Raw genomic sequence first — 11,903 nt, 5'->3', positions numbered from 1 at the left:
AACCATCATTATACCTGCTGTCATTATAACATTTTAAGGGTATAATTGTATTTCCTTTAAAAGTCACAACTGTGTTGTCATAATCTTTCTTATATATAATACAAGCAATTTTACTGAGTTGTTACATGAACTCTTGCTGAGCATGTACAATCAACGTAATTTTGATTTTATTTCTTATGCCAATATATTTCAGTTCCACAGTTCAAAGAAAGCTTTTTGTGTCTCAGCAGCAGGGTTAGGGAAGTAAAGCCAGTATGGATGTGGAAAAATGGAGCTGAATGGAGCTAAGTGTACCTTAGAAAAGAAGTGCAATTATGTGTTACAAATGCACTGTTGCAGTTCTATGAATGTTCTTGATATGTGCAACCTCAGAGAGTTTTGAGACTGACAAGACCAAATGGAGAAAGGAAATTGTAGAACTGGTGAGCTGGTAATCGTGAGCGTAGTATTTAGGAAGGATTCCAGAGATGACCTGTAACAGAAAAGTTTAGCCAGTAGACTAAAATCCAAGAATATATAAGGTCTGCAAAATTAATTATTTTAATGTATGATAAACATTTTAAGTAAAACTGGGTTATGCATCCTACTTTTACAATGCAGAGTAACTATGAGGACCTATTGCATCTTAGAAGACGAAACCTACAACTTTTTGTATTCTTTGTTCACTCTGAAACAGATAAATTAACATGTAAGAAAACATATATATCCGTTTGAGACATATTCACATGTAACCTTTTTTTCTATAATCTGAATGGAGCTGCTATGAAAATGATTGTCTTCATAAACAACAGCACAGATATATGGTGAAAGAGTGTTCTTGACCAACAGCACTGGTGAGGTTGGCACAATTGGAAGAAATAGTACTTGATAACGGACTAATTCTACAGAGGCAGTAAAGAGCACAAAGCACTTCTTGTTTCTGTGAGCTCAACAAAATAGAGCAAGAAAACCTTACTTGGTTTAAATAACACTGCAGTGGGTTAATTAAAAATAGATATGCAATGTCCAGCCAATTCCTTTTATCTCATTCTCCTCTAAGTTCAAAATAATGTTGAAAAAAATTAATGTATTTATAAAAACATGTTGATTAAATGCCTTTATACTGTTGCTGGAAGATAACTAATATGATGGAGTTAAGAAAAATGAGCAGTTAATGAAGGAGAAGAATTTCATCAGTGATGATCTCTGCTCAGAGTCCTCTCTGGTTACAGAGAAGATACTTTTACACTGTGAGTTTTGAAGAAAATGAAAAGCAAAAGGAGACTTCAAGTGCCTCCATTTTTGGTACTTGAATCTCAGGTATGGGTAATAAGAAGGATGAAATATCAGAAAGCTGTGACCATGTTACTGCATGAATACAAAGTCCAAGAAGGAATGTCCTTCTCCTTCTCCCCTCTGGAATAATTGCTAAGTTTTAAAATGTCTGATGGACTCTAATTGTGCCCTGCGGAATATCTATCCAAAGATAACTGGACTCTGGAGGAATTAGATGGAAGAGTCTACAACAGATTATCATCTCTTTAGGAAAAACATCTCTCTGATATACCACAATGATTGATAAACTTTCATCTTGAGATGCCTAAGAATCAATGTAATTGATTTTTATTGACAGTGAATATATCCATGAAAAAGGACTACTAGGACAAAACACATGCATTACTTACATTTGTATAAAGATGTTCTTGACAGTAGGAGAACAGCTTAGTAGAGAAGCAGCTTTCTTGTAACTTGAAAATCAGATAGCCTGATTGCTTGGCAAGAGTATTTGGTAGCTCAGCAGCCCTACTGCAACTTTTTTCTGTAATTTTTCTTTAGCCTCCAAAAAAAAAAAAAAGATTTTTTTTCCTTTTTTTTCTTTTTTACAGGCTGTTATTCACAAAGAACAGTTAAAAAAAAAGTGCTTTTAATATGGCAGACTGAACCTGTATGGTTTATGGCAATCTGGAGTGTTCACTCCACGTGTAAAAGGTGCAAGCTAAATATTATCTGACTTTTTGCAGTGCATTTAATTCAGTACTAGAAAGGCAGCAGTTGGCAGACTGGTTCTCTCCTACCATATTATGATTATATTCCTCAAACCAAAATCAAGCTGCCAGTTCTAAAAAGACTCTTCTCACAGCAGATAATGCCAATAAAAGTACTGAGAAGTGATGGGAATAGCAGATGTGCCAGATCAGCCATATCGTCATCTGAGGGTTGATGCTTTTCAGCTTTTGTCGCACTCTCCTTTATTTGACCTCTGATGTCAGAGGAGGTGGCTGGCATATCTGCCTCACTAATCATCTCTGACATGTGGCTGGCACTGGCCAATTTGCTCAAAAGGATGTGCCTGCTGTGTTCTAGATTGGCCTTCACCCATGGGATGGGAATAAGTGCTGTATATTTTGAACTGGGGATCTGAAAATCTAAGGAATGCTTCATGTACTGCTCTGCTTTCTAATTCTGATTCACACAGGAGTCCTGTCTTCATTACACCAATACACTGTCCACTTGAAGTACTGCAGTAAGTCAGAGTGCTCTTGCAAATGATGCTTTTTCCCTTGTCAAGGTAAGCAAAACAGATTAATTCAGACAGCATCATCATTTTAGAGTTTCCCAAAGTTCCAAAATTTTGGTTTCCCTTCCTACAAAAATATTTACATTTGGGCTGCAGGGGAGAAATCTAGAACTTTTTGAAATCAATATATTTTACTATGAATTTTAACAAAGATGGGAATTTGTTGCTAACCATTCTTCCCTCAGTTACTCCTTTTCTGAAGAGTTCTATGATTTTTGAATGACATATGTACAGAGAGGGCCAAGGAAAGGGATTTGTATATATTGGTTCTTTGTATTGGTTGTGACTTAAAAAGTACCCTACAGCTAAAGTTCAGAAAGTGCCCTGTGGGAGAAGCTTATAATAAACCTTAATAAATCAGTAATCATATGTATGCATTTGCACTTTCGTGGGCTAAGACTAAACAGAGATATTTCTCAATTCCCTTTCTGCTAGTGAATCACAGCAAAGATTTGAAAGGGTGAGGGGTTTTCTTTATTCTGTATTATATAATCATTGAATTCCTTGATTAATGTCTTTTCATTTTATCAGTGAATACTTCTCTGAATATTAATTAGGTGTTTCCATTGAAGAAACTAAGAAAAAAAGGTGAAATGTTTCAGTGATGATTGTGGTCAAGAGAAATGATGCATTCACAGGTCAAGTGTCAAACACAGAAATACTTGCTTTAACAGTATGTTTAATTTTTTGATTATTTTGTTAATGTTCATTCATTTCAAGAAGTGAACATGCATTGGCAGATGGCTATACTTTCTGTGCCCAGTTATAATCTTGGCAGGACATTTATGTTTAAAAAAAAATCAGCAGCTGCTTGATTACAGAAGGGACACTTCAATTGCTACCTCAGAGGTGGAACTGACCACTTTTTCAGATGTCTACCTGGTTTGGAAGAGGTTCAAATAATCTGGAATCTTTTCATGGCACAGACTTTTGAAAGTGTACATTCTCCTTACTAACTAACATTATGCAAGGGCTGAATCATTGGCACTGAGCATCTTAGAACAAGAAAAAATGTCAGTGCCACCTGCAGTTTTGGTTAAAAGAGAAAAAGGTAGTTGATGGTTTGTATGATATCAGAAAATGATTTAATGGGGATAAGTCGGATTTTTAATATTGCATTTTTGTATTCATTATTTCTGATTAAATCACAAACACAATATACATCTGTTGGTTAGAAAACAGATTTTTTTTTTATTAGATTTCAGATAAAATGACCTAAAATAATGTGAAAGCTAAGGGAGGGGTGGGTAGAGAATCAACAAAACAAAACGTAGTGTTTCAGTGTCACTTCTAATGCCTCATAATGAACTATGGCTTTTTATTTTCTCTTTTAGTATGTATGGTCCTTAAGATTTTGAGTTAAATAGATCCATTGTAGGTTGGCTGTTGAGTGTGTCTTGCTGTCTTTTCCAGAGGATAAACATAGGGAAAAAATACTTGTGAGTATTATGCAGAGATATTCAAGCTCATTCTTAACGTACTGACTGGAATCTTAGAGAAAAGTTATATTTCCTCAGTGTTCTGCTTCACTTATATTGCCCTGCAGAAGTTGTGCTGTTTCTGGCACAGAGTAAAGTGCTATGAAGAAACATACTCCACGCTTTTGTCAGTCAAAATTCATTTCTAAATGCTCATGTGGCTGCATAACCTGCTGCCACCTTGAACCCTACCTTATACTGAAATTTTTCCTAAAACTAGATCTTGCTTAGAGGAATCAGTCCCTGTATCTTGGATGGAGGAATCAATGTAAGAGGTACCTTGTATCACACTTGGCCTCTAACTAGCTCTGAGAGTCAATAGCTGTCTGGCTATACTAGAGGGCTTGCTGTTGACTTCATTTATGCTCATTTTGACTTGGTCCCAGATTCTTAAGATATTGGAGACTGAATGACTCAGCATTTCTGGTTGAAACTATTTTACTTTATATTAATAATGATTCACTGAGGCAGATAAATATAAAGCTCTAAAACTATTGTTGTGGCTTTTAGTCTAAGAGATCTATTTGAGCAATAAAGTTCACTTTTTTATATGCAAGAACCAACTTCACGGGAATTTTTTCCATAGGAATGCTCTGCAGTTTTGTACTCTCCTGGGTTGTAAAATCTGAAATCAAATGCTGTTTCCCATCAAGCAGGAAGGGGGCACTCGGTGTGACCATCTCCAAGGTGAGTACTCCGTTGCCTTTTCTTCATGGGGTGGTCATCTGCATTTTTTTTTTTTTTCTGATATGGTGTAAGTAGCTCTAGCGGGGTGGGGAGGGTAATGAGGGAGACACTCCAGCAAAGACCAAACACTTGCAAGCATTTCTTTCTTTCTTAACAAGCACAGCTAGTTTCCTGCCAGCTTTCTGGGTTCGGGGAAGCCTGTACTTATCTCCATGGGGGGCAACAAATCTACCTTCAGGCTGTGCATTTTGGTTGGTGATAGAGACCCTTTGCAGTTTTAGGTTTTAGTATTTCTCTCTAGTTCCCATTTATAAAATGGAGGAAAACAACACTTTTCTCTTTTAGGACTGTTGAGAAAATAAATACATTGAAGCTTGTGTGGTATTCAGATACTAATGCAGTTATGCATATCTAAATAAAGTGAGTCACCAACTATGAATCCTGTATGACTGTTATTTAGCTTTGTGCATTCATACTAATCATCTAGGGGAGAGTCCAAACTACTAATTTGCCATGAGGGAATCATACATCTCTAAATCAAACAGATTCTTCAGCCTGTGTAGGTGACGATCTTTGGCTAGCAACATTAATGACAAGTCAGTAGGGCACTAGGAAAGTACAATTATTTTATGCTGTAAAAAGATACAACTGATTGTGGAAAATACACAGAATTCAGGGCAAGGGTAAAATATTACAGTTTTATGTGAACTATTTCAGTTAGCTTTAGGTAATGTATTTTTTTAGTCCAGGATCATCTTCAGTACGTGCAATAAATTTTGCATTTTTCCCTCAATTTGAGAGATCATGTTCTGCTTCTGAAGTCTCTTTATTATTATTAATAAAATCTGCTTTCCCTCCTTGTACAGATAATTCTATTGGCTTCAGTAGGCCAATTCATATGAATGAGGCAACAGACTTTGTAGCATTTCTGGTGCTTAGATACTGAGAGAGAAATATTGTCGTATTTGCCTGTTGTTCTACTATTGTCCTATTGTTCTGGAAGTGTTTAAGGCTAGGTTGGATGGGGTTTTGAGCAACCTGGTATAGTGAAAACTGTCCCTACCCATGACAGGGGGCTTAGAATTAGGTGATTTTTAAGGTCTCTTCCGACCCAAACTATTCTGTGATTTTATGATTTCTACTCGTATACTTCTTCACCAAAAGTGGATATCTTTTCCTTTTTAAAACTGTGTTATAAATACATAGAACAGATTTCAGGGGGCAACTTGAGTTTGAAAGTGAGGAAAAAAGTGGAGATGAATAAGAAAAAAAAAGTATGTTCAGAATTTGTTGAGCTAATACCGATTTCATTTATACCTTTGTTAGTGTAATAAGGCATTATTAATATTAATAAAATAGATCATTATTTTCCTTACATAATTTTTGTGGGTAGTGGTGGTGGTGATGTATGTTTGAGTGGTCAGAGTGCTATATAAAGCTTCACTTTCATCTTAGCATCTCTTGATGGCGTCAGTTTAAGCTCTGCCACCCAAGGGTTTCCTCATCCCGTGTCATCCAGAATGTCCAGGGATGTCTGTGCCTCAAGAATATAAAGAATTTACCCCTATCCAGATATTTCTTGAACACTGAATGTGTTGAGATGAGATCACATATCATATTTTCAGCTGTCTTTCAGGTATATCTTCATTTAAAAGTTGCTTGTTTCTTTTTTTGATGTTGAAGAACTCCAGAACTGCCATGATTTATAACAAGAAAGTAAATAAAATTCTATTATATCACTTAATCACTGAAATGGTGAAGTTACATCATTTACCACTGTTACCTAATTTCTACCACTTCTCTTTAAGGCGAAGAAAAGGAGAAGAAAATTTTGCAGGGTAGTAGACAGAAGTGCAATTCTTTATGTGCTGAGTGTTTTTTTTTTTTTTTTTATGTTATCCAGTTCTAGTAATTTATGAAGTGGGTTTTGTCATTAACTGTTTTTTCTTTGAAAAAAAAAAAGGAAATGCGATTTGTTAAAACAGTCCCTCCCATCACCCAATATAGTTTGCTGCTTGTTTAAGTGTCTATGATGGTAAAACTGCTGCTTTCTTCAGAGTGTTTGAAAATGATTAGAAACTCCAGTCTACATGAAAATGGTAAAAAAAAAAAAAAAGTTACTCTAAATAAATGTTATGTAGTCATCTTCTAATTAAACTGGGGAGCATGAGGCCTAATAGTCCTAGCCTAATTTAAGTTTCTAGTGGACTGGAAGATGGAGAGGTGTGTATAATAGGTGATATATATAATCTTGTTAATTGCTAAAATGTCTTTCAGGATTGAATGCTGTAAGAAGACTACATGTACTATGATTTTCCATCTTTGTAAGAGACTGGTACCTCATAAGAATCTGTTTACCCTCCTCTTCATATATCTAGATCAAGATCAGACAGAATTTCACCTCATTAGATGTGTTTCACCCTTTATCCCCATAGGTATTCCCCTCTTGTTCATCATTATTCTCTGAACATAGGAAAAATCATAGGCGGTTGTCTGAGAAAACTGGATTGAGAAACGAGAAATATCCATTAAAAGAAATGTTAAATTTAGAAGAGAGAAGAGAACCAGCAGAGAAGGACATTATAACCAAAATCTAGGAGCATATCCAGCTGGAGGCAGCTCACAGATAAAGGTTAGAGAAGAACTAAGTTTTAGATTAGAATACTTCATTTGAGACTTTCCTGCAAATGTACTATGGAGCAGATCATCTTGAATGTCATCACATAAAGCACATACAGGACAATCGAGTGGTAAAATGCAGCCAGCAGGTGTTTATGAAAGGCAGATCTTGCCTGACTAGCCTGATCTCCTTCTACGACAAGATGACTTGCTTAGTAGATGAGGGAAAAGCTGTGGATGTTGTCTATCTGGATTTTAATAAAGCACTTGGCACTGTTTTCCACAGTATTCTCCTGGAGGACCTGCCTACTCATGGCTTGGCCAGGTGTACAGTTTGCTGGGTGAAGAACTGGCTGGGTGGCTGGGCTCAAAGAGTTATCATCAACAGAGTTCAATCCCATTGGTGGCCAGTCACCAGTGGTGTTCCTCAGGGCTCTGGATTGGGGTCAGCTTTGTTTAACATGTTCATCAATGATCTACCTGAATGAGGAGATCTAGCGCACCCTCAGTAAGTTTGCAGATGATACCAAATGAACCAGGACTGCTGATCTGCTTGAAGGTAGAAAGGCTTTGCAGAGGGATCTGGTCAATGGGCCAAGACCAACTGCATGACATTCAAGAAGGGTAGTGCAGGATCCTGACTGCACTTGGGTCATAACTACTGTATGCAGTGGTATAGGTGTGGGGAAGAGTGGCTGGAAAGTTGTCCAACAGAAAAGGTCCTGGAGGTGTAGGTTAACAGCCAGCTGAGCGTGAGCCAGCAGCATGCCCAGATGGCCAAGAAGGCCTGCATCAGAAATAGTGTGGGCAGCAGGACTAGGGAAATGATTGTCCCCTTGTATGTGGCACTGGTGAGACCACACCTCTAGTACTGTGTTCAGTTTTGAGCCCCTTACTACAAGAATTCTATTGAGTTGCTTGATCTTGTGCAGAGAACAGCAACAAAGATGTTGAAAGGATTAGAATATAAGAGTTATGAGGAATGGCTGAGGGAATTGGGGTTGTTTAGTCTGGAGAAATGGAATCTGAGAGGGGACCTCACGTCTTTCTACAACTACCTGAAAGGAGGTTGCAGTGAGGAGGGTGCTGTTCTCTTTTCTCAGGTGAGAAGTGATAGAATGTGAGGAACCAATCTCAAATTGCACCAGAGGAGATTTTAATTGGATAATAGGAAGAATTTCTTCACAGAGAGGGTGGTCAAGCACTGGAACAGGCTGTCCAGGGAAGTGGTGGAGTGGTGGAGATATTTGAGACATTTGGACGTGGCATTTAGGGACATGGTTTAGTAATGGGGCTTGGAGGGTCAGGCTGATGTTTACACTTGACAATCTTGTGTAGAATTAGAGATCTCTCATATTTCTGTGATTTTCCTAACAGTTTCAGTGACAGGTTTTAAGGATCTTTCTTGGTGTAGAAGAATCTGGTTATGAGTCAGTTATGCTTTTTAAAGAGCTGACATGCTAGATCAGACATGGGACACAGCATCCTACATCCTAGTTCAGTTACTCACAGTGCTTCCCTTCTTCCCCTGAGACTCTGAGCTCAGGCTCATTTATGTATGGATAGCCCAATGTGACAACGCACTTCACTGAGTATCTGTACGTTTACGTGTACAATGCTTTCCAGCATAAGGCACAAAGATTCTTTTTTTTTTTCTTTTTTTTTTCTTTTTTTTTTTTTTCCAGGTAAAATTACAGAATTAATTCGAATGTAGTGAAGTTTATCCAATTAGCAAGTTCTAAACTGATCTCCACATGATGAAATAAGTACTGGTTTTATATTGATATTAAAAATGATATAAAGTAATATGCATTATTTTTAGAGTATACTGCTGTCTTCAAGACACAAAGTAAACGTTTTCACAATTGGATTATATTGCTTTTTGTAGCAGTTGAATTTATTGGTATTCAATCATGGAAACAGAAGGCTTTTGTTCCTTAAAGAAAACAGAAAACTATTGAATAAATACCAAAGTGATTCCTCAGCTGAATTCAAAATATTGAGCTATGTAAAAAATTATCACATGAAAAAAAATCTTTAATGCTGCATAAAAGATTTTGTTCTGTTCTTATGGTATTGAATCATCAATATAAATGCTTTCTTTGTTTTCAATAGATGGGGAGTGTTGTGGGTAATAACTTATGTGAAAAATGTAATACTTGTATTTCAGTATGACAAAAGAAAAGAAAGGAATAAATTTTATGAAGACTGATTCAGGAGGGAATTCTGCTACAAAGAGGTGATCAAGAAAAAAAAGACAAACTCCTTTTCTTTTTGTTAGTCAGTCGGGGTAGACAGCGATGCTTATTTGTATGAAGTATTTTTGTTATAATCGCATATTTTATGCTAATATTTTAGATAAGTCTCCCTGGGAATTTAATATACACAGGAACAGAAAAGAATGTGCCTAGATTTAAGACACATGTTAGTTTCATAGATGGGTAAATATCTTGGGAAGTTCTAAACTTCATCTGGATGGTTATTAAGTGTGCTTGGGAAGTTCTCTTGAAGTGTCCTTTTACTGCAAGGCCACCAAATTTAGCAGTGATACACTGGCCTTGAATCCCTCTAATTGGAAGAATGAAGTGAGACCTAAGCTTAGGTGACTTAGCTCGTTTTATCTTGCTTACATTGAATTGCAAGTATTAATACAGTCTTGTATGATTTTTGGAAAAAAAAATAAATTTACATGCTTTGTATTAAATCACTAAACAAAGGAGTGAAAGTAAAAAGATATTACAATGTTATGAATGCTATTATCTGAACAAAGAAACTCTAATAGTTTATGCAATAAACTGTAGAAAATACTCTCAAATCAATAGCAACAGTGAACTGCAGCTGGTGAGAGGGTTTTTCTATTATCCAATTGTGGTGGTTTTGCTCATGTGGGCAGTTGAGCTCCATCACAGCTGTTCTCTCACTCTCCCTCCTCAAAGGGAAAGGGGAGAAAATAGAACAAATGGGCTCAAGGGTTGAGACAAGGACAGAGAGATCACTTAGCAATTATTGTCACAGGCAAAACAGGCTCAGCAGAGGGAGAGTAGTGAAATTTATTGCCTATTACTAACAAGCTAGAGAAGTGAGAAACAAAGGAAAGAAACTAAAAATGCCTTCCCCCCATCCACCATCTTCCACTTCCCCCCAGGTGGTGCAGGAGAACAGGGAATGGTGTTGTGGTCAGTCTATGGCACTTTTTCTCCACCACTCCTTCACGGTCACTCTCTGCCCCTGCTCCATGTCGGGTCCCTCCCAGGGGATGCCGTCCTTCCCAAACTGATCCTGACACGGGGAAGAATTTCCGTGCGTCAATCCTGTGTGAGCTTCCCACAGGCAGCAGCTCTTCAAGAACTGCTCCCATATGGATCTCTACCACGGGGTCCATCTGTCAGGAGAAAAATCCTCCAACATGGATCTCCCACGGGCAGTGGCTCCTTCCAGGTCACCTGCTCCTGCATGGTCCCCTCACCATGGGCTGGAATCTGCTCTGGCAGGGATTCTACACAAGCCGCAGCCTCCTTCAGGCCACATCCACCTACCTGCTCCACTGTGGACTTCTCCATGGGCTGCAGCGTGGAAACCTGCTCTACCGTGGTACACCATGGGCTGCAGGGGGACAGCCTGCTCCACCATGGTCCTCTCCACAGGGCGCAGGGAAACTTCTGCCCTGGTGCCTGCAGCACCTTCTCCTCCTTCTTTACTGACCTTGGTGTCTGCAGGGCTGTTTTTCATTCCTCACTCTCCCAGCTGCTGTTGTGCAGCTTTTTTTTTTTTTTTTTTTTTTTTTTTTCCATTTCTTACATCTGCTCTCACAGAGGCGCAAACAACATGGCTTATTGGCTTGGTTCTGGGCAGCAGCAGGTTCCTTTGGGACTGGCTGAAACTGGCCCTTACTGAACATGGGACAGCTTCTGGACTGTTCTCACAGAAGACACCACTGCAGCCCCCTGCTACCAAAACCTTGCCACATAAACCCACTACACCAATATTTAAAACACATTCTATAATAAATAAATAAATAAGTGGAAAGTGAATAAGAGCGTGTTAGGTCATTGGCTTATTAGTTTTACAACTAAATGAAACTAAAGGCTTTTTTCTACTTTCCACAAGCTTTTTTTTTTTTTTTTTCCTTCCTATTTGCTGAGTGAATGAGTTTGTGTGATTCCGTAAGATCCAGCTTGAACTTTGAGGATTTTGAGCTTATCCTTAAAGTGTAGAGTACTATAGGAGTATAGAATATAAGAACACCTAGGAATTTCTTAATCAAAATATATTTACTGCTCTCTCTGAGTTTATATTGCACTACATTTTTGGCAGTCTTTGCATATGTGACTGTCATTATCTTCATCTGTACAATCATTAACAAATTTCAGTGATAAACTTCTCAGAGCTGTCTACCTTCTTACATCTATCACATACATTTGAAGAATAGCTGTTATAGAAAGTAATTACAGCCAGTGTTTATAGGACATCACAATTGTGTGAACAATGCTTACCAACCTGAAAAATCAGGAAAAAAAATGTTTAGATTAAAAAACAAACAAACAAAAAGCAGGCTCAATTTC

The 11,903-nt window shown here is 37.7% G+C and overlaps 1 long non-coding RNA gene across 1 annotated transcript; it reads right to left on the bottom strand.

Annotated features, from left to right (window-relative positions):
* Positions 1 to 359: 359 nt before the first annotated feature.
* On the bottom strand, positions 360 to 11,025 carry LOC310895018. Its single transcript, XR_014580356.1, has 3 exons — positions 10,878 to 11,025; positions 1,665 to 1,816; positions 360 to 472 (listed from the first exon to the last, which is right to left on the bottom strand). It is a non-coding gene; the product is annotated as an uncharacterized lncRNA (long non-coding RNA).
* Positions 11,026 to 11,903: the final 878 nt, after the last annotated feature.

This window comes from Anser anser (assembly GCF_964211835.1).
Source record: "Anser anser genome assembly, chromosome: 2".
Classification (NCBI taxonomy): domain Eukaryota; kingdom Metazoa; phylum Chordata; class Aves; order Anseriformes; family Anatidae; genus Anser; species Anser anser.
The sequence above is the reverse complement of the archived record's forward strand: the minus strand, read 5'-3'. Positions and strand labels throughout refer to the sequence as shown.